This window comes from Stegodyphus dumicola, chromosome 3 (assembly GCF_044657685.1).
Source record: "Stegodyphus dumicola isolate Sdum_Otavi_A_Nest chromosome 3, ASM4465768v1".
NCBI lineage: Eukaryota > Metazoa > Arthropoda > Arachnida > Araneae > Eresidae > Stegodyphus > Stegodyphus dumicola.
In genome coordinates, this window is record NC_140770.1 from 214,143,043 (window position 1) to 214,168,234 (window position 25,192).

The 25,192-nt window shown below is 32.0% G+C and overlaps 1 protein-coding gene across 1 annotated transcript in view; it reads left to right on the forward strand.

Annotated features, from left to right (window-relative positions):
* LOC118182209 (uncharacterized) overlaps window positions 1-25,192 on the forward strand; it is a 598,191-nt gene that overhangs the window by 337,272 nt on the left and 235,727 nt on the right. The window lies entirely within an intron of this gene.

A 25,192-nucleotide genomic window follows, 5' to 3' on the forward strand; every position in this document is an offset into this window, starting at 1 on the left:
GTTACATTTCTGTTTCGGTCAATTTCTTTTCCGCAAAATTTCGGTATGTACGAAATTCATATTTTCTGAAAGTTAAAAAAAAAACAAAAACACTCCCAGTTTGATTTAAATTAAAATAAGCACAGAAATGTTTTCAATTTTAAGATAGAAGTAAAAAAGTGCTTTCAATTTATATATTGATTTAACAGAAATGGACTGTGATTCAGGCAAATAAAATCAATTTTAGTTTTTTAATTTTGTGGGAAAAAGGAGTCATTTGTATTAAGTATTACAGAAATAAAGTGCTTTCATTTTTAAGTAAACCTTTCCTGAAATAAAATGCTATGAAAGGAAAAAAAAATAAAATCCCTTATTTACTTATGATAAATACGTATTTCACCTACCGGAAATGATAACTCAATCATCTTTATTCTTCGCATATTCACATGTACTTTCCTGTTAGCTAATATATTTGAAAAAGATGAACTGGTGCAACGAAAATCGAAAGATACGTAGCATCTAAAAATTAACATGTTATATAAAAGTTTTGGTAACCTGGTTTACGTACGCTCTTCTTGTTTCTATATTATAGAAAGCGTAAACACAACAGTTGCGTAGCTTTAAAATCTTTTACATACATATTTTTGAAAAGATATTAAAGAATAGCACCTGAAAGAAGATTTAATTCTCAGTTTTCTCTCTGACAGTAAAAGAATGTGTGGCACTCCTGCTAGCGTCTGAAATGTCACAGTAGAACCCAATAAATAGTTCATCATAACCCAAACTGTCGTTAAGACTCAGATGGAGGGAAGAAATACATAAAGCAAAATAAATATTATCCTCCAGAAAACTTTACATAATCGATGACTTATATGACCCGTGCGCGCTGTTTTCATTGGTCCAGAAACGAAGGCGAACTTGAAAGAATTTCCACTGGCACTCCAACGTGAAGAGGAGTTTGAGTAATGGCCCATTCCATCCATCTCGATTAGGCACTACAATCCTCCGCGCTTCCTTAATGGAAATTTATAATCCTTACTCCTTTTCCTCAGCCATTATCCATACTTTCCTTAAATAAAGAGAGGTTTTTAAACTAAGCGATCAGGAAAAGGATCTCTGCGAGGTAAAGGAGAGGGCGACGAAAAAGATATTCCAAATCACAAAGTGTTTATGAGCTCAACGTTTCCTGCCGAAAGTGCTAAGCGGTGTGATCTTCTGTTGCAAATATGCCAAAATAATTCTGATTAAAGATTCTGCATCACGAAACAGAAGACATAATGGTAAATATGGGCATGAACCTATTTTTTAGAGCAACTCGTGTGGAAGACTTATTAAATTATATGGATATATTTCCTTGCATTATAAAAACCTCTTCTTTACTATGCTTTTACTGAAGTATTTTGAATACTGTATTAAGTACTTTAATTAATTATTTCTTAAATACTCTAATGTAAGGAACTGTTTACAAAGACCGTTCAAGCCTCAAATGCTTTACAGTAATATAAAAGTTCAAACAGTGGATACGTTGTCCGAATATGGACATATTGTGGAGGTATGAGTATTTGGGCATTGGACTGCGTCAGAACGAACCTATTTTTCTCCTCGTTTGCGTATATTGTAAGTACACGTTCATGCTCATAATCATTTATAATTTTAAACAAGCTAAATCTTGTATATATTTAAGTTAATAGATACAGGATTTTAAACTAGGAGATGCAGACCTTGAGTGGCATTAACTAGAGTCTACAAAGTAATGCTAGACATTATTGTTATATTTCTTGAAGCAAATAAGCTTCTTTTAATAGCAAACAATTCTTGTTTGCGCGCTGTTGTCTAAAGGTTCTGAAAATAGGAAAGCTGTTATATCAGTAGTGGTAAATGCACTAAATCTGAAGTCAGATCTTCAGATCTTCCTAATGTATTGACGACAATATGTAAAAGCTTATTCACTAGATCATGGAATCTAAGCTATAACTATATGGAATCTAAGCTAATTTAAGCTGTAGGATATGGAATATAAGAATCTAATCTAAATAAGAGCCTAAGCGAACTTGTAACAACAGGATAATTAGAACATTTCTTTCTTTCTAACGGCAGCAGAGCACTCATCCATTGAGGCAGTTAGCATATTGTCCAGGTAGCGCCTTTGGCGCAACTATCTTTGCTTCAAAAGTTGCTGGATTGCAGGATCTCAGAGCTAAATTTGTGTGAAGGCAAGTAAAGATATGTATCTCAGCTCTTTTTAAATGTCTCAATTCACAGAAAACACGATAAGTGCTGGTTAAGTCAGTAGTTCAAGAATTAATGAAGAGTGAAACTTGAGTGAGAAGAAAATTTATAATATCCATATTTTTCTTAGCTGCTCCTAACAGAATGCGTGATCAGTACTGAAGCACTGAACTGTTAAAACTGTAATGCTGTCAATGGGTTACCTTAATGTGGATGACTCTTAAGTTAAGATACGCACAGTACAGGTACAAGGTATAGCTGAGAAGGGCATAGCCATTTAAGTAATGCAAATTTACTGCATAAATAATGCCTTATATTTGAACATAAACAATTATCATAGATACTTATAATTAAACTGGTAGCCATGAAATATATTTAGGGTCTAAATTAGGAGAAGGCTGAAGTTTAATACCAAATGCAAACTACTCTGTTTACATTTTAAATTAACAGCTGTCATAATTAAGGCCAAATATGATGTTTTGTTTAGATTTCTCTTTCTGCAAATTTACATTAGCACCAAATTAACGAATTGCGTCAGATTTAAAAATCGAAGTGGAAAAATGCTTTGAAGTTCTAATCTCAGAGTTGAATTCAGAATCAAAATTAAAAAGGAAGGCAAATTATAAATTAATGTTTTATTGAAGAATAGATGCTCTGAATGATTCTTATCCGGAACTTAAGACAGTTACTTTATCTTCATTTTAATCAACATGAAAAGCTGGAATATCTCTACTGGAAAGAATTAGATTGAATGAGCATGACAGTATTTTAATGTTATGGCACTTTCGCGCAAAATCCATTGACTCAGAAATTCAGTCCGACGAAATCTGTGAAACCCTTGCACCCAAAACATTAAATAACTTGAAGTAATTATGATTATTTCGAAAAATCACAATTTTACTTTCAGATATTTCATTTAAAGTAAGTGGATTAAACGGCAAGTTAATGATGAGATTTCTTAACTTGAAAGAAAAGTTATTATTTTTTTTTTCATTGCTTTGAAAATGACTAGTAGATACTATTACTGAAGAAATATAATCTGCTGAAATTATGTGAAAATATATCTGTTTTCGAGAACCAATCTTTTTCAGTAAACAATTTATTATTTACAGAAAGGAAGTATAAGATATGAAGTGCTATTTCACCATTATGTCGTTAAAAGACAATGACAGAAACATTACTTTAAGTACAGGGTGTGGAACAGTAAAACATATCACGAGTTTGATTTGTAATGGTATATTACATTAAATATAGCACAAAATAGTTAGTTTCGAGTATTTATTTTACAGTTTGAATTTCCGAGTTTTTCAAAATTTATTTTCCTTCCTCCCTCAGTAACACGACAGCCCGTGGAGGGTCTTGGCCTTCTTAAGAATTTTCTTCCAGGCCTCTCTTTTCTCGGCTATGGTCTTTCAGTTAATCACTCTCAAAATGATGACGTTCCCTTCCAGGCAATCGACTCATCTGAGGTTGGGTCGGCCCCCTAGTTCTTGTTCCATTGGGCTTAGCCGGGAATATTTTCTAAAATTGATATCTTAAACTAGATAATTTCTTGAAATAGGCTTACGTTTCATAATAAACAGGAAAAAAACTTCAGCAATCATTACAACGAATTATAATTTCAGACTTTAATAAATTAATATTAGTGTTAATAACTGATGATATTTAAATTCTTGAAAAAAAATCTTTTGGAAATAAAAAACACAATTTTGCAAACGAACTTTTGAAAAAAAAAAAAACATTTGCAAAGTTTGGAATTATTTATTTCGTCATGATCTTTTTAAAGCTTTTATTCTTTTCTTTTAACATACTTTCAACTTTAAATGTTATTTAAATAAATTTAATCTGAATATGCGACATTGTTATTCATAAAATATCTTTTTCTCTTATTTAGAATTAAGTTTATTTAAAAATACAGAATAAGTCTCATGGTATGTATTAAATGTGTGTGAATGTACACACAATGCTTTGTACCATAAAAGGACATATTGAGATAATATAAATTATAAGAAAGTTATTTTATTCATGTTGTTTTACTTACAGTTAAAAACAAAAATCGAGCCAACTTCATTCTGCTTCCAAAATAATTTTAAGTTAATGACTGTTTTCGATAAAAATTTGATCACATCCCAAAACCGAAAACTGTAATTTTAATATTAAAGGGAGAAAAGTACTTAAGAAAAACTTCACTTTCCTCTACAGCGAATTAAAATTTTATTGAAGATATCTTAGAAAAGTTAAAAGTTAGAATTTATAGCTACTAAACGTGAATATTCCTACGAAGCTTAACGAATATCACATGCATGAAAGTTGCTGGCATCTTAGCAAATAATTTCGTCAGAACATCAAAACCCAGAATGAATAAAAAGTGCATGAAGTGGAAGATAATGTTTCAAGTTATATTTCCACATAAAAACAGTACGCGTAGAGGGTTCGGCAATACCCAAAAAGTGTTCTTTTCGCCTCGTTCAACCCTGAGAGCTCGTTTGGATGCCCATTTTGACGCTCAAAATCGACATAGAGGAAAGTGGTCAGGATACGGGCCGTTTGCCTTATAAAAATCTCGAGGACTTATTGTGAAAGACTTCTCGGTGCAGGAAGGGAAAGACGTCCTAGCAACACAAACTTAATGGGGCGAAACCCGGGTTTTTCTAGGCTCTATTTTACAGTCTTGGAGTAGCGGATGATAGGATTTTCTTTCCCTTTTTTTATTCTCTTAGCTATCTCGAACGTGAACAGAGTAAAAAGTTTTGACATTGCCGCCCTCTTCTATGTTCTAGGAAGATTCTACTTCGAACATGCGTTTCAAGTGTCACTGAATATTATCCTCGCAATTACTTGCGTCACTTTTAGAGAATCTGATTGTTTATATTCTAGAAACACTGTTATTATTTTCGTCTAGTTTGCCTGCATTGTTCTTTATTTATTCAACAAACTCTCCGTAACTTAATAGTATTTACTCAATATGCTTAACTAATCTATATAATTACTTAGACTGCTACCATTTACCAGTCGGGATAATCGAGAAGAGCTATTACTTGACTTTTTATAAAAATGTTTTATACCACTTGGATCTAATTTGGCTTTTAAGTGTTTATAATATGTTATTCTACTTCCGGTTTTTTTTTCTTCGAAACTCTCATTTTGTTTAGATGGCTTACGATGGATTACGAAAACACGAGCATGTGTAAACTCTTGACTAAATAGAAGTGAGTAACGAAAAGACGGGATAAGATTTTGCTTCAGGCGCCTGACTGATTCGCCCACGCGTCATTTAGTACTTTGTCAGCGTGAAAACATTGTAACTTGAGATTCTATTTTCTGTAACTCTTCTGTTGTTCTGATTTCAACAGATTCGAGAAAAATAAAAATGATTTATTATATATTTGACATTTATATTCACTGCTTCGTAATGAAACCAGCACAGAACAAACTACTTGTACTAGAACTTTAAAATACATATTCATTCAAATATTATTTATTTAAATTTCCAAATTATCGGGTACTACCACAAAATTCCGCATTTGAATTCCAGCAATAATTTCTTAACTGAGTTCAAACTTTTACTATTCATGAAATATATAAGAATGCAATAATATTTCAAAGTTTATCTTTCGGTACTGTAGAAATGCATATGCAAAAAACTCATAAAATACGATCAGGACGATCACACTTCATATAAACGAATTCAAATTAAACAGAACATTTAACTGATTCGAATGATTAGTGAAAACAAAATTTAGATTAGGATGGCAAGAATTATTTTCATATTTAATTGATGCATATTATTGGATAATCAGTGAAAACGAAATTATGTCAGTGCGATCAGATTAGTAACTTTTCCTTTAAATCCAAATTTACTTAACTACAAATCATCAGACATTAAAGTTACCTTGAAAATTGACTTAACCTTGAATACCTTGTCTTACCTTCACTTACCTGGAATATATCCATGGATTGGCCACCATTATCACTTTTGATTTTGGAGATCCTATTATGGCGTTTCAAACGAATGTTCTTTCAGATAACTTGTAGTTGGGCTGTTAATATTACAAAATATTTCCTTGTTCTAACTTAAGAGAAGCTCGCATCTCGGTGCCAGTAGTGAGGACTCTGAGTACGACGAACACCTTTTATTAAAGAAACTGCACACAGAAATATACAAGACGAACAAAAAAAATATGCCATCAAAATCTAAGCTTTCTACCAACGTTGAAATGGAAAATGATGTTAGATCGCTCTTTTTCTGTTATTCACTGTTACATTTTCAGATAAGCGAGAGCAGAGAAATGATACAAATGCAATTGATCGGTTTCCTCGTCATTCGTTGTATGCGATTATCTTCCTACATGGTATACTCAGTCTGAATATACCGACCAGATAGTTGATCTATTATCTGATAGTTAATCACAAAATCGTTATACCTTTTCTTTCGTAGATTCCATTTTATCTGATCATAGGTAGCAAACTAATATGTTGACATGACAGGTATCAGAATGATAACATAACAGTTTCATTTGTGGTTAACGTCTCTCCAACGCGCATCTGGTTCAATAGCTATGCAAGCATGTATAGCTGTATTTGTAATCTTGCAATGCACATGTTCTCATTGATAGCTTCTTTGGGGCACTTTAACACAAGCTACACGATTAATATGGCATATGTAAATTTAGCGTTTAAATTTCATCGTTTAGGAAATAAAAAAAGTATCCTAAATTGATCTTTGTTTCATACGAAACCCTAAATAAATTGCTAATAGTAATGTGAAATTAAGAACGCCCGAAAGAGAGAAAATATGGTGTGGGTGACTTGTATGATTATGTTAATATTAGTTAACTTGTACAGATAGTTGATTAACTGAACTGTTAAAATTAGCAGGAAGAAATGACATTATATATATTAAATCTAAAACAGACTATTTTTGAACTTGCCAGTTGAAGTAGGTATAAGGAAAACGTTTGAGAAAAGTACTGATTGTTAGTATTAACCTACACTGTATGGATATATGTATTGCCCGACTGCTTGTGCCTTTACTGTGTAAAGTTCCTAGACATCCCGAATCCTAACATTATCGAATCCGATATTCTACAAAATGCTTAGATATTTTGTATAATATCCTATTTCGAGAAATCGAAGGTACTTTCTTTTTTTACTTTTCGCCATCGACGGAACAGCTGGCCCACTGGGTTAGGTGCTTTTCAGCCTGCTGGATCCCGTCGACAGAATTAAAAATAAATACATGACTATATATAAATAAAGAGCTTATTACTGTGTCCTCCGGAAATTGGCCACGGAACGAGGAACTTTGAAATAAGGACCATAACATGGAAAGAATGTGCATGGGGGAACTGCTGAGACTAAGCGAAACACTGTTCACTATTATGATACATTTTAGGCATACAGTTATATTAGGGATGTGCTATAATAATCAGGTACAGATGTAAAGATGATCAAATACATTACAAATTGTGAAATACATTAAATGAGTTCTAGGTTAATTATAATATTAAATATCATTAAAAATAGCAAAACAAAGCAAAACTAACAAGAAAACACAAAACATTAAGTAAATTAATATATGTACGGAGCGGGCTGCTGACGGCACGGTATCTAAGGAACTCCAGGCTGTCAACAATGCTTTTAGCAATGATAGTGCGAAGGTACTAGAATTTTCTTGGTGAACAGGGGAAAACTATACAAGAGAGCATCAATTTAGTTTAGTTTAGAGTTGAGTTCAGTGTTTAGCTCAGCGTGCTGAAAGATCACAGTGTGAGCTTATGCATTTTAGGCTTTTCGTATTTTTCTACTTTTATAGTATTTTGAAATGAGAACTAGTCATTGTGCACTGTTACGTTAACAAGAGCTGTATGAGTACTTTTGTGAAATGTTCCAGAACTGTAAAATCTTTCTTTAGGAAAACAAATTTTCTCAGGCTCTCATCTGTTCTGTGTGCATTCAATCCATTATGAACATGTACACACGTAATAATATTTTAATTAAGCTTTACTTCTAAATCAGGAATATGTCTATAGATTTACCTGTTTACAAATAATTGTTTTTGCCTGGTAGTAAATTTACACTGTAAATTTCTGATTCGCATATTTTCACAAACGTTCCCGTAATATATCATATGATTTGTTGATTTTGGGGTGTCGGAATTCAGAACGGTTTACAGCGCTATTTTTAAAACAAAGCTAGAAAGCAACCAAGTTTAAAAGGAAACTTTAAATTCTATTACAGGCTAAATTTTAAATATCTTATTTATACCTGCCAGTCTCTTGAAAACATCCATGTTAATTTATTTACTAGGACTCAACAATTGCTATTAATAATTAAACCTGAATTATCAATACTAAATCCTTGTCCTCAATTCCTTAATATCCGTTATACTCAAAATCCTCTATTTATCTGTCAGGCAAAAGTTATCATTTTTAAAATACCATGAATTGCCTTTAATGAAGACTTTTCACTCAAACTGAATAAAATTTAGTTATATTCATATTCGTCAGTGTTGTGCAGATAAACTAAAATTGTAGTTAAACACTAAGAAATAAAGTGAAATATAATAATAAATATTTTACATTATCTTTTGCCCTATAATATATTTGCTGCACCAAGTATGGTTTCCTTGCTAATATATGATGGGTAATAATCAATTCAAAACAGGTAAAAAAAGGGATGTACATTAAGAAAGCATAAATGAAGTTAAATTATTTTGAATAACGTTTGATGAACGACATTCATTCTCTTTTATTTAAGTTTTCTCTTGATGATTTGTTTCATTATTCGAACTCGACAACGAGAGGGAGAGACACTACTAATCTTATATGATGTGATACAAAACGTTTTTGTGTTCTTCCGTGGTGAAATAGAGAAAAGGAAGGAGATTAAACTGACGATCGATCTTTTTAATAGAAGGGCCATCGGTTTCCTATAATAAGAGGGCGGTCTCCAGAATAAAAAACAGCAAGATCTGACACTTTTCATCGCTCACTTTCTCTGTAGAGAAACAAAAAAAAAAAAAAAAAAAAAAGGGGGGGGGAAGAAAAAGGAATCTACGGAATGGAATATGCTTTCTCATTCTTCACCATCTTTTTTCCAATCTTCTAACTAATTTCAGTGTTCTGCAGTGTTTCAGATTTCCAAAAGATGGGAATCATGACCCTGGTTCAACTTCAAATGAATAAGATGTTTTTAGCAGAGATCACGTACAGGTCAAACTTTAATCTTTTGTTATAACTTTGGTAAAGAGAAAATATGCTGTTACGTTTATGACTTAAATCTCACTTTTAGGAATTTCATTGATAACAGTTTAGAAAACCATATATTTTAGCTGTGAATTTGCTAAAATTTTAATGAAATTGTTAATCAGACAAATTGTTAACAGACAGATTTTGATTAGAAACAAAATTGTACGTATTGTCTCTAATCAAAATCGAAGTTAAAATTGTCTTTTGCTTAAGAAGCCAATTACTAATCGCATTATCATATATTTTTCCGCTGTTCTTATTTTTACAAGAAACTGATAACGATTACGCAGGAAGGTAGAATAAGCAACTCTGATGCATCCAAGCAAACTTATAGTTGAAAAAACTTAATAAAAAGCGCTTGTAGATCTTCAAATAAAACACGGTAAAAGTGAAGGCTGTGACATTGGTTTGAGTCCAAGATATCCCATGCTCCTGTTCTTTGTCTGCGTTAATTAATATCGAATTAATACCGAAACCAAACGCGAAATGCAAGATTTAGATAATTTTACTTTACAGTGCGACGTCAGTGAATCCTAGATTAATGTCTATATCAACTGAATAAATTCTCTGTTGATTTAGGTATTAATTATATTGTGAGTTGACCTATTCCTTAAATATATTTGCAACACAACTTAACGAAATTAACGACAAATTATTCTTTAAATTCAGGCCGTTTCCCCAAGTTAAATAAGAAGTCATATATTTACTTTCTTGTTCAACATTAGCTGTGTTTTTGTTCTTTTGTTATTGCATTTAACATTGGAAACAGATTTCTAAATCTGACTGAGATTTATTAAACGAATTATAGACTGTCTAATAACAAACACTTTTAGTTGGGGTAAATAATTGAACTTCAGGCTTAAGAAATAATTTTGAAATATTGTTGCGTGCGTATGGGTTCGTAATAGATTGAATGCACAAGACTGATGAAAAGCTAAAAAATGTATTCTTATCACAAGAAATAAAACAAATGCTGAAATTTTTCCTCACAGATATTCGTAAAGTATCACAACATCACACAGTAGTTATATTTTAGAACATAGTTCAAACGCAGAGAAAGCTAATCCGATTTCCTCTCGAATTAGCTACAGTTAACTACAAATAAGTAAACAACTGAACTGAGATGTTAAACAACTGAACTGAGATGTTTTGTGGCTTTTTAAAGCTTTTTAATCGGGCACGAGAACATTCTGGTAATTTCCATTTTCTCGATAGTAAAATAGTACAATTGGAAGATAGCTATTTATTGAATGTTAAACGCGCGTGCTCCTGTATTTTTTTTATTTTTATTTTTATTTTTATTTTTTATTTTTTTTTATTTTTATTTTTTGAGTAGCTTTCTCTTAAAACTCATCGCGCGCAGCATTGCAGGGGGAATGAAACAATTTAATTACAATTCTACTAAAAATAGCAAACCAAACGCAAAAACCGTAACAATATGTTAAACTTCAACATATGGAAATATTTTCACAAGTTGTCCGTAAATATGCTAAGCAATTTTAAATTGTTTTAACAAAATAACTCTTACAGCCAATCAACTGAATTATTTGAAAGAGAGTCTTCAGCAGTTCCATTTATTTTAGCTGTGGTCGGAGCTTCCTTGATTATCAGAAATGTGTACAATTTGCATTTGAACTGAACTTTTGTTGTATCTGACATCTCATTGTTAATCATTACAGTAACTATCATAGCTCTCTTCATCACTATAAAATTATCCAAAGCAAGAAATAGCTTGAACCTGTTGACTATCCCAGAAAAAAAAAGAGGAATTTCTATGAGCTACTTCAGCCAGATGTGAAAGTTTATCTCCACGTCTAACAGTCCAGTTATTTTTCAAGCTGTTCTTCCAAACATTTTACTGAAAATGCAGTAACATTCTGTCATTTTGAAAGTTAGCATTTCGTCGTCATTTATAAGCTAAGGCATAAAACTATTCTGTGTCAGGGTAATTAAATTTTTTCAGCTGAAGGAAAACGGAAATTTTGGCAAACGTTTTCCATATCAGCGTATTTTTATTTTCTATTTGCCTTGATAATATCAAGTAAATATTTTGCCATTTGTCAGGACTGTTTAGAATGATTCAAAGCTTCTGCGCAAAACTGGATAAACCATTAAGCAAAATAAGCAGGTGCTTAAGACATCAAGGATATAAGGCATCCCAAAAAGGTCCTTGGAATTTCGGGGAAAAATGACAGCATAAATTATTCTCATTGCTATTTTTACCATGGAATGTATGGTTCAGCTAAAGGAAGACTGTGAGAGAAGAAATTGGGAAAAAATAGTTATTATACTATAAATGTATTATGTAGAGGCACTAAAATCTATTAAGTTCTTAGGGCCTTTTAAGGTCTTAATCTGGCCTGCTTCTGAGCATGACTTTCCAAGAGGCCAGTCTGTAAGCCAATTTCACGTGTCGTATCCATTCTTCGATTACATGCGGATCGGCATTCATTATGCTTTTGCAAAGGAATTTCTCATTTAAACTCAAAAATCATATCTTCCTTCTGATTCTTGAAAGTAAGATATTTGCTTCCTTATGAAATGTATATTACTATTTGAAATATAGTTAAAGAATTCGAGCATAATTTACAAACAATTAAAATAAATCGAAAATTTACATCCTAATGTAAAATTTAATTTATATCCCCTCCAAAAAATTAGATTTTAGCATACGTTTTGAATAAATCTTTATCGGTCATCAGGCTGATAATTCTACATTTCTGTAAAAAAGGTTTTGATCTAGAAGAAAGGGATTTATTTCAAATCGCCCTTGAAATCAAGAGGTTTATTCAAAATCTATGGAAATATATGCCCCCCCCTTTTTTTTTTTTCTTTTCTTTTCTTTTCTTTTTTTTTTTTTTTTTTTTTTTTTTTGGTGCGTGTGTGTGTGTGTTCTGATTTTGTAACTAGAGTGGGCGTGCATAAAATAACCGGGCGAATTAAAAGGACCAAATGGTAAAATAAAAAGTGAAGGAATAAATATATATTTAGAAAGAGTGATGTCTCGTTAAAGTGAGTTTGTTATTTTGTCATTTGCATGTCAGAATACCGGAGTCATTTTCATTTACTATGAAGACATAGTACAGAAAAGTCACTGCTAGGTGAAACAACGTTGCAACATTAAATTCTGTTACAAATTAGGTAAATCTGCTACCAAAACGTTACAGATAATTGGACCACATATCGTGATGCATTGTTATCAAGAATACAAGTGTATGAGTGATACAACCGCTTTAAATATGAGTGCGAAAGCGTTGATGATGAACCAAAGAATAGGGTGAGGTTGCCCTTCAGTTTCTAAGAATGAAGAAAATGTGGTGAAAACTTTTCCTTTCGTAAAAGCTGATAGACGTGTAACAACTCAAAAACTTTCAGAAATGCTTAGAATAAGGAAAAAATACGTTAAATTTAATTGAACATTTGAAAATGAGCATTTTTGGGTTTGGTTTATGCAGACAGAAAAGCTTTTTGTGAAGATTTGCTGATTTCTTAAAGTTTACCATAGCAAGAAATAACAGCGTTTCAACAACCTAAAGAAACGTTGGAAAACTATATAGACTACCCTGGATATTATTTTAAGGAAATAAATTTATTTAAAGATTAGTAATCCTTTTAGTAATCTTTTTCTTATAAAATATATTCGGTTACTTTATGGGTGCACCTTGTGAATTATCACAAAAATTTAATGAATATATTTCGGACTCTTGAAATTTTGCAGTTGGTTAGCTTCTTTAAAGTTACAATACAAACTGCATACAAAATGAGATCTTATAATGCTGTTCAAAGCAACTACTTTTTATATTACTTCGTAAAGCATCTTGAAAAAGTAGTTTGAATATTCTTTTTCTATTGCTTCTTCATTTGTAATTATTGCATTTGGGAAAATGTAGTATTGTTATTTAGTATTATAGTGATGTAAATTGATATAAGCATGATATATATAATTACAGCAGCACTAATGGATGCAGTAGTGAAAACCTAACTAAGTGAAGTTTATTTGAATAATGTTCTTAAACGGAAAAATCATTCGGTTTTACATTTTAAAATATCTAAAAGCAATAGTTTCAAGTTTCAATAAAAACTTAGTTTTATTAAGTGAAGAACTAGATACTCAGACTCGTTTTCATACTTTTAGCATTAGTATTACACATTTTTGCATCATTAGGATTTATGGGAGAAAAAGGCATTTTTTACAACTTGCAGTGCTTAGTTTACTTCATCTCTTAACCACTGATTTTCCACCCAATATTTTAGATCTGCGTTTAGAAAGCATTTCTTTTGATTACTGTAACAGCTCAACCATAAATTGATGAATATTACAGGATTTTAAAATATGAACAAAATATATGGCTTCAATATCTAAATATGTAAAATGTAATCTAAAATGTATCTAAAATGTAAATTTAATATGTATGTCTTTTGTCATTTTTTTCAAGAAATTTAGACATTACTTTTGATCTTTTGATGCATTTTTATCGTGATGAAATTGACGTGTACCATTTTTAAAGTAGCTGATGTATAACTACATCAAATGGCAATTTGGTTCATGCAGGTGAATTTTTATCAAATAATTCTTTTGGGATCTTTTAGATACGTATTTTTTATTTATGCACCAAATTTATCCAAAAGTGTGTACATAGCCTCTGTAAGACGTACATGTAAATAGGTAACATTAGAGGCCGTACTCTTTAGTTAGTTTTTCTTTGTAACACAGCTTGCTGCATTTGGTCTAAAGAATATTTTATACAGGTTTTAAAATGATACCGTATCTTTTGGTTTATTTACTTGTTTTTATTTATTTTTTTGAATGATTTCTATTTTGTATTTCTTAAAGAAGTATTTATTTCAACTTTTGTATTCTTATTTGCCTTTACTAACATGACATAGGAATCTTTTCGGACAGCTTTATAAATATATTTGTGAATATGAATGTAAGCTAACTGTTAATGTAACGATTTACGATATCGGCTATCAGTTGATTATTCTACATGCTCTGAATAATAGGTTTGTCATTTTTAGTGCAATTTTCAATATCATTATTTAAGGAATTTATAAAAATATGCTTTTCTAGAGGATATGCTACTGATTTGAGCTAATTAGCGCTTTTCTGGTTCACAAATTGTTACTTTTATCGTAAATTAGTGTGGTATATGAAAATACCCATATTTTCAGCAGTTAATACTCTTATAAAATCTTTCTTGCTCAAAATACGCGAAAGCAATACTGTATGTAACTCGAATACCTAAAACCGTTTACGAATTTAATACTGCTAGATTCTTAGTTTGCAGATAATTTAAGCAGAAATATACCAAAGGTCACCTAGAATTTGCTGACATGTACTCTCATAAGTTGCGTAATAGTGTAAGCATGTAAAATGAATTTTTACAGTGCTCAGAATATTTTGCTTTGCTTAGCATTCACATTTTCTTAGTCATGATTGCTTACTAATTCTTTTAGAACGGAGCAGATAATAATGTTTTTTAATTCTGTCGCAAAGGAACAATTGTTTATGGAAGGTTTAATAATGAAAATATTAAGAGAATATCTTTAAACGTAATGCTTGTTGCTGTAACGAATAAATGCAAAATATTTTTCTGCTTCATTATAAGCAATATTCTGTTACAGTATTTTTAGCCCAAATAGCGTTAGCCAAGAGGGGTTTATTATTCTCAAAACGCCATTTTGCGTTGAACCACTAGAAAAGTCTGAATCACTTTTCAAATTATTGTCACCAAATATTATCACCCTTTATTATATTTAAATAAATTAAATAATAAAAAATCTGCATAAACATTGTATGTTTCTCGCATTCTCAAAAAACAGCGGTACCTAGAGCCATCAAATTTCGCATAACGTAGCCCTCCATCCAAATATGAGCAGCTGGAAGTGCGAATTTGGATTTTGGCTTTTGTTTTATTGTCTATTTCATACTTTGAAGAAATTTAACGAATTTTTTATTAAAACCTCAACGATTTCAAAGCAAGCAGTGGCAACAGCGTAGGGAATAAAACACATTTATCTCCAGTGCACGAAACTTTTAATCGAAAATTCCAAAGATATGCTGTTTTTAAATATTTTCAGCCCAAAGTAGCGTTAACCTAAAGGCTCTCGAAACATGTATGTGTCTGTAAATATATATATATATATATATATAAAAGGCTCGTTTGGAAATAATATAAAATCTGGAATTTTTTTTTTTTTTTTTTTTTTTTTTTTTTTTTTTTTTTTTTTTAGTGTTTCATATTTGATTGTGCTTTTGACAAATTTTCACTTTAATTTCTTGGCTTTAAATTAGAATTCCGGAAAAGCAAACTGTTGCTTAGTCTAAACATTTTGAGATGAGCTGTTAAAGTTATTTTATTGTGCGAAGAAAAGAAAATAGGAACTAAAGGGAGCGGATATAAAATTGCACGAGCCTTTACCATGTAGTAACTATTATAAAAATAAATAAGCGTGATTATAGCGCTTTACTTCCTTCCAAAAATAAGGTAAATTCCTCCCTCATCTTCACAAAGTAAAACTTCTTATCCTGTGAAAGGATATATGGTAAATTGTGTGTTCATGTCTATAGTATAAATGATTTCTTATCGAAATATATATCTAACACTGCATTTCCAACCTGGATGTAATTTTGGATCTATTATTACCTCTTATCACAAAAGTAGGAACCTCATAAATACCGAATAGTTTGATTTTTGACGTTAATGGTAAAACCAATACCCAGAATCGAATAACGCTTTATTGGGAGAAAAAACTGCAAGAAAATTACCCACAATTCATTCTCATTGTTTCAGGAATGAAGAATACATACTTATCACATTTATGATGTTAAAGAATTATTAAAGGTATTTTTTTCTATTAGTGTTTTAGAAATTTTATTTCATAACAGGGTAATTGAATTTGTTATTCCTTTAAAGTAGATTTTTATAAATTAGAAATTTATATAATCGGCACTTAATTAAACGAATTAAAATAAAACTGTTTCATGCTTCATGAAACATTCCCAGAATTGCATTCTGATCCCGAATAAAATAAATAGTATCTGCTGTCATTGCATCATGTGCAACAACGGATGATCTGTTGTCGTATATCGTACAATATCGTTTTTTATCCCAAAGGGACAATTTGCTTAGAAGGGCTATTAATTTCGTTTCGGTGTTTTACGTCGTGCACTATAAAACGTCGTTTAACTTACTTCAAACTGTTGTCATGAAATATTAAAGCCTGCATAATATATAAAGTAATTAAATAATGTAGAATCTGTATAATTGTATGCATGTTTCTTGCATTGTGAAAAACAAAGGCTCATAGAGACATCCAATTTTGAGTAACGTAGTCCTCCACTCGAATGTGGGCATATGGAAGCCCAAATTTAGAGTTTGGAATTTGTTTTACCATCTGTTCATATTTTGTAATATTTTAACGAATTTTTTATTAACAAACTGAACGATTTCAAAGCCAACGATGGCAACACTGTATGAAAAAAGCATTTTTATCTGCAGGGCGCCAGACTGTGTATCGGAAATTCTAAAGATATGCTCTTTTTAAATATTTTGTGATACTGCTGTTGAACTGAATTTTGTGGTTTAAGTGCGAAGAATATGGTATTTTATAATTAAAGGTAACACACAAAACATTAAAAAAAACGCCCCTTTGGGTGTAATATAAAATCTGAAAGCTATTTGATTCTTTTTCCAAAGTTAAATTTAATTAATTAATATTTTTGGCATCAGCAACTTTGGATATATTAAAAATATACAGGATAATTTAAAAGTCCTTCACAAAATTACGAAATTTTAAAAAGGGAATACAAAGTATAAGTAACATTTAATTGAAATGACAGGTGCCCGAAGTCTAAACAACAGGGAAGGTAAACAACAGGTTCAGGAAATATAAAGATAAGGAACACGAAATGCCTAACTGTTTACAGTTTTTTTTTTTTTTTTTTTTTTTTTAAAATTTATTTGTCTCTGTTTTATTAGATCTTTCCTTATTATTACACCTGCAGTCAATCAAAAACGTACCATGCAAGATAAACATTGTCCCTTTTCCTCAAATTGTTTGCATTGAAACGTCATTTGCTAGCAACATGGAGCCATCCTTCACTAAAGTACAGTGGTGCGTCAGCATGTGAACAAAGATTTTTAAAGCACATAGGTTTGACAAACTGGTTCACTCTCATGCTCATACCATTCTGTAGACAATACACCTCTTAATTTCTCGTTCAGAAATAAGTGTGTATGAAAGAAAAATTGCATGCAGGTGCATTGCAAAATTTAAAATACGTGTAAATTAAGTAACAGTGATTGTTTCATTCGTCACGCATACGCATGACTTGTATTGTTGCATGTTTAGCCTGAAATTTAGCATTTAGAACCTTTATGTTGCCACTGGGCAAAGTATGAGATAATGTTTCAAATTTAATCAGAAAATTATAGAAGATCTATAAAAGAAAGTTGTTGCCTCTTGGGGGAAAAGCAATTTAATTATAATTCGAATTTAATAAATAAAAATAGCGGTTTAAACGGAATGTATTGTCACTGCCTAAAGTGAAATACTTTAAAGTGTGTTATAATTCAGCAAAAAGTAAGATATTTAATTTGTTTTTTAAATTTATTGGTTACCCTTATCCTGGAAATGATTCCCGACAACTTTATCACCTATTCGTCCATTGATTCAATAATGGACTTGAGTAAAGGACTTCAAGAAATGGACTTGAGTAATGGACTTCAAGAAATGATCTTGGGCCCCTAAGAATACCGCCATTCAAGCTCACTTTAAAAAAAAAAAAAAAATCCCGTATTATATCATTAACTTAACATTGACAGGTTCTAGCTGCGCAGCGAATCAAACCCCACCGTAAAGAAACTATTGCCGAACATAAAGGCTACCATTATCATCATCATCACCACCATCATTGGCTATCATCCCATCACGGCGAATGCTGCAGGTGAAAATGTATTTACTCCTCACATTCTGTTGATACCTAGAGACTCAAATTTCTCCTTCGATTTCAAACAATTGAAGTTTGTAATCCGGCTTGCATTAGCTACGATTAGCAACGAATTACAGGGACAATCAGTTGTCCAGCAGGTATTAACTTGGAAGCTCCATGTACCTAGGAAACATATTTTTAGCATGGCCAGTTATACGTGGGTTGCTCAAGAATCGGCACGTCGTATAGTTTGTTTACGCTTCGGAAAAAAAAAAAAAAAAAAAAAAAAAAAAAAAACTCTTCTTTCTAAATAAAATCTGCAGTTTTACTGGAGCTTAGAAAGTATTGAACAAGTTATCTCGAGCCAGTATAGGAGGAAAGTCACCTGGGATTTCGTAAAACCTCATCTCCCCTTCTCTCAAAATGAACCCTCTGTCTGGCAATTCAAGTCTGGGCAATGTCGGCTATTTTACTAGTATCAAATGAAAAAAACAAAAACAAAAAAAAAAAAAAAAAAAAAAAAAAATTAGAATGAAGAGCTACGCATCCTTCAAAGTGAAAATATTTATAAATGTTATGCAACACACTTTTTCACAACACATTTGTGGTAGTCAACAAAATTCGCACCTGTCTTTAAAGTTTAATTCAAACATATTTTTACCAAACAGTATTTCCTGCTTACGTTACATAAATCTTAAATTTTACCAGAAAATTTTTTTAACGTCGACAAGAATGAAACTCAGTAAAATTTATATCATCCAAAAAATTGGTATATAAAGCAATTTTAAGCAAGAACCCAAAATTTTAATGTTACTAGTTTAAATTTTCCTATTTTTTTTTTCATAAATTTTCATACTCCAGAAAAGGAATGAAAAATTTTCTCTTCTATTTTTCCATTTTCTATTAGCTAATAATGAAGCTATTTTTACTCAGTTAAAAATTAACTCTTAGTTCATTTTCTTGAATTTATTTGTAAAATTGGGACGTAATAATTTCTTTCATCAAGAGGATTAAATTATTCAGAAAGTTAGCATTTATTGAGGTGTAGATAAAAAGAATTTAATTGTTGTATTCTAATTGATTATTTCGGGATTTCAATAGCTGCTATGCATTACACATTGCTGCTCAGAGTTAGACAGCGCTGTTTCTAGGCTTTAATAGAAAAATTAGGCAAATAATAAAATCTCTAAACGTATTTGTCTCATAAAAATTTTTCTATGGCATAAAGATCTGGAATATTATTCTTATTTACTCCAATGACTAATAACTCCCAGGTTACAAATTCCTGGCTTTAGTTATATATTCAACTTTCTGAAAATGGTCTAAGATTTAGCAGTTATAAAACTACAGGCAGCAACAGGTGTTGGTGCAAGTAGCAGGATGGAATCAACCGGACAGCATTTGGCTACTTTTTATTTGCTTTACTGCTAAATGAAGCTAGTAGAAATATTGCTTTCTAAATATACTTTTCTCTTATTATAGATGATCTTCATCCAAAACAATATCATCATTAAAAATTAGTATATTTCTTACAAACCATATGACAGAACCAATAATAGGGAAATTTATTAAACGATTAAAGGGTATCAAATCCAGGTGTACTTCATCTTTATTTACGTAACTCAATATACGAATATGTTTTATGTGTATGATTGAACTCGTTTCATTCGTACTAAATGAGCAGAAATGTGAGGTCATGAAATCATGTGTTATATTAGTGCACAAAATTTGTTCTGATCTTCATGTTGTGTTGATTCAGCTTCGTATTACCAGATATCCGTCTGATCCCACAGCCTGCTATGGTCTCTGGACACGGTCTTCCAAAGCGTGACGACCGTTCTCCGATCAATGCCTGCAAAATGACGGCTTCGTGGTCCCCGAAGTCTTAATTATTTCGTTTCCTGTCCGAACATTATATGCGAAACCGACATGTACACGGTGTCCACCAACACGCACACACTCACTCACCCGCAACCCCACGTTCGATAATGGGGGACTTGCGTGACGTCACGTGCTATTCGAGAGACCTCCATTTCCCGCTATCCCCCCTCCTCTACATTTTCTCGATTTCTCCGCCTTTTCGCGGAAAGTTAAGGGTCGAAACAGACCCGCTGATGATCGAACCTTTTCGCTTGACCGGAAGTTTGGCGGGTGGAAAAGTCCAGTTTACGACGGCGGTCCTCGAACTGTTCGCAAGGACTAATTTACTTCCATTTTATAGCATCTGCGTCGCTTGTAATTCAGTTTGACGTTGTGTACAGTTAGAAAGATTGCTGTTGTATTTTACTACAGAATTTTGACTGCGATATTTGGGTAACATTTACTGTTTAGCTTCTTGAAACAAGCAGGAACGCAATTTCTTACATCTTGAATGTTTTTCAAATGCTGATTAGTTTGTTCAACTAGCGTTATAAAGCGAGGGATAGCTGCCAATGAAAAGGTGCCTTCGTGCAGAATATTAAAGGGAAACTAACTCGTACTTAACTTACATTTTTCCTGTTTATACTATGAGAGAAATTACATGTTGCCAATCTCGCCCTCGGGGAGTAAAGTAGGGAATGGATTTTAATTTTCTAACGCTTTAATCAGTTAGCCTTTAATTCTTCTCTAAAAGTAAAGTTAATTTAAAATTTGCTATAATTTTTAAGTTAGCTTTTTATTCGCAGAATATATTTAAATTTCATATTTATGGTGAACTTTGTGTAACACTCATCTTCTCTAATTTAAAATTTCATAGTTCTAGTAAATACACACAGCTGTTAAGGCCCTCAACAGCTGAATTTTAACTAACCCTGTATAAAACTTTACTTGTACTAATATTGGTGCTTACAATGGAAAATTTATGGCCAGAACATCATTTCATATGCTAAAAACAGCAACTAAGATATATAGTTCCACTGTAGATCTGTTTTATTTCTTTACTTGATAAAATTTTAACCTTCCAGAAAAAGATTATCCAGAAAACAGCACTACACCGTTCCCTTTTATTACCTATTTTACTCTACATGCTATGTTATTTTCAAAATTTAAAAGGAAAACTTATAACAAGACCGAGAAAGGAAAAGTTAAATTATTTTAATATCTTTAAGCAAATGCTTTCCCCATAAATGAAATATTAGATATTTTATGCAGTTTGCTATTTTAGATGAGGCGAAAAGTATGATTGATATATTTAAGCCAATTAAGTAAAATTCCAAATTATTCCGCTTTAAAAATTCAAAAATCAATCACAGAAGAAATGTTTGCTATATTTCTAACTTTATTAAGTTTATTATTTCTAACTTTATTTATAGGCATATACGCACAGTAAAATAATCGAAAGGAAAGCAAACATCGACGAAAAGAAAGCAAACATCGAATTAATTTTTCCTCAGATTTTTATGCTATTGATTGTAAATTCCATTCATTTAAATTCCGAGTATCATTATTATTCTCATCGTTCAAAAGATTATTTTCAGTATAAAATATTTTATGAATTTTTATCTAATGCAGAAAATCCACTTTCCATATCATCTCCTTTGTCAGGATCTCCGAGTTCAGTAGAAAATTTTGTCTTTGAGATTTTCTCTGAAATTTAAATTTTTTATAGTGCAATATAAGGTATTTCTCCCGCCTTCTTTGCTTGTCTTCGTGGTGTGGTGGTCTGCATGCTGGGCACGTATTCCAGAAGTCCGTCATTCGATTCCCGGCGAAGGCGTTGCTAATTTTTCATATTGCCGGCTTTCAAAAAATAACTAATGTCTCTACAGTGGCTTCCGAACTAAAAGGGTGCTGGATCATGATTCTCCACACTCAGGATTTGGTGATTGTGTCCTCAAAAATCCCCAGTCGCGCTTTTAAAAGGGGGAGTACATAAGGTATTTCTCCTGCCTTCTTGGCATGCCTTCGTGCTCTGGTGGTCTACACGCTGGGTGCGTATTCCACAGGTACGCGGTTCCATTCCCGGCGAAGGCGTTGCTAATTTTTCACCTTGTCTTCTTCCAAAAAATACCTAATATCTCTACAGCAAGTAAACCGAAATTTTGCATTTCATACTCCCTCACTGAGGATATATAATAAAACAGAATACATCTTTTGCATTCGATTTCTGGCATTCGATTTTGTTTATTTCTGTTCTGTTGGTTTTTATTGTTCGGTTAATAATTGACCGACAAAGATGTTTTATCTTAATAATTTTTCTCGTCATTTTTCAAAAATAAATTTATTTCATGCTATGAAAATAACCGCTGTCCAGCTGGAAAAGAAATATCTACTCTGATGGCAAATTAAGAAACTGTGATCACTGGTAATTTCAGCAATCTTTTCTGAAGTTCCTTTCATGATACCCGAAACGGACTCTTTGGATAATCGCTTAGGTGTTTCTCTACGCATAACTATGAGTTTACTTGACCTTAGAAACTCCTGCATGATTATGCCTTGGAAGACAAAGTTCATGACCTTTAATTTGAACTAATAATTATGTATTTAATTACGAGAAAAAAGCATTATGATTGTTATATTCATATATTATAAATTTAAGATTCCTCAGAATAACTTAATTTGTTTTTCCATTCATTGAATCTTTCCCCTTCTCTTATATATCTAAAGAATATAGTATTACTTAAGTAATACGCCATAAGTAATTGTTTATGGCGTAGAAGTAGAACTTGGTTATCCTATATTACTTTCGTAGCATAAATGAACTTCATTGTCTAGAAAGAAAGAAAAATTTCTTAAAATTAATTCAAAGTTTTTTAGTTTTTTTTTTTTTTTTTTTTTTTTTTTTTTTTCCCGTCTTTACTTTTGTGGTGCAGTTTTTCAATTTAATTTGTGCGTTGTAACACGTGGGAATAAAATTTCAATTAATTTCAAATTTTATAGGCTTTATTTTAATGAGATTCTGTTTTTACTTGAAATTAATTAATTTTATGACGTAATTTGCGCAGTTTCAATTGTAATTTTTAATTTGACGGTAAAAATAATTTATATGTAATCGTAATTTATTCCTAATTAAAATAAGAAATATTTGTTTTCATGAAGAACTAATTTAGTCAATAATTTAATTTCATGAAAGGTAAATAAATGATTAATACATTTTATTTTCAACTACTGAAAACAAAGCGAATGTCGTGGGAAATTTGATAGATATTTTTAAAAATATAAAATATTTATTTTTTGTTCTATGTAAGAAGTAGTGAATGATCTACATTATTATCGAAGAATTGGCAGATAATGAGGAATTAGTTTACAGTAAGTGTTTTTATACGTGTAACTAAGACACTTTTGTACAGCACATATCATATAAACTTTATGATATTGCTTTTTGTAATTCTAAATACTAAGATCATTTCCATGAAAAACATAGTTAGATTCGATGGCTTAAGAAGAATGTTCCTACTCATTACAAATTTTCTCGACCTGTTTGTAATCATATATTGACTTTATTTATCGCTGTTTCTACCATAAACCGTTTTTTCCCATAAGGGATAACAGCTAATTCTGATCATTTAATACGGTTTGTTTCTTTTTTTTTTAAATTTTATTTACGCCCACCAGTGGCCGGGCGGTAACGTCGCTGAACACTGGTAGTTCGGTCCGAGGTTCGAATCCCGCGAACGGGTTGGCTGCATGGGTGTTTTCGTGGTTTTCCCCATGTGTAACGTGTATACGAGCCAGTTTCCCTTAAAAGGTCCTCCACGAAGGCATCCCTCCTTTAAGGCAGATAGCCCTCGAGTGCTTTGCCGTAATAAGCGTTTAAAAAAAGAGAGAGAGAGTGCTAAATTTATTCGTAATTGTTGTTGTTGACTTTTTAAGAGTAAAAAACAATGTGTTAAAGAGTAAAAGACAAGCTTTAATAGCATTATTTTCACATGAGACTTTGTCCTGATCAGATGGTGACTATGATAAAATTCTTATTATCTTGTATTTATCATTGATCAAAATAGCATCTTGAATTGACGATTAGGTGGGTAACCTATAAAATACAGCAAAGTGAGTAACGGCTAGAAGGAAGCAGGTTGCACTCAGAAGACACAAAAACTAGCCAAACGGGGAAAATGAAATACCGCAGGAACAGAGCGAAGATCAACAAGCCACGCTGTCTTACAGAAAAAACAACGTTGCGTCGCGGAATGCTGTTTTAGGTCGTTGTGACTAATCTTAGTTGTCTGGCAGTAACATCAGAACAAGTCTACGTAATCCATCGTGGCAAGGGGTGCGAAATTGCGCCTGTCACTAACTATACCCTTGAGCACCAAACAGGTGACAGTACGGCTTTGGTCTGCTCCGCCCCCAGTTTTGAAGAAGAGCACCCCAGGGGGGACGGGTCCGAGGCTCTCCTACCCTTCTTTTCTTACTATCAACCTCTCGAGAGGACTTTCGGCTCACCGCATATTAAGAGTGATTCTATGCCGCACAGACACTATACATTAAAAACATCCATTTTGACTATGACTTTATCTCCCCTTTCTACCATTAGAGGTTACCTAGTCGAAATAGTCTCTCTAGAACGGATGCCCCGGCTATGTACCTGGACATATTGCGACTGAGGCGAAAATGCTTCACTTACAGCTCTACATGAATAAATTTTCCCCAAATGAACTGGTTTTCTCTTCAATAAGGTTTCCTGAAAGTGAGGATTCCCGGAAATGTTTCTTTCGACGCACAGTCATAGATAACTTTCAGGTTTAATAGCGATTTTAAAATTCAGGGAAGCTTTTTAAAGCATGTAAATACTCATATGTAATATCATGTTAAAGAAATGAAGAATGACAATAATTCAGTGATAGTCATATGCCGAAAAAAGAGTTTACAAAAATCT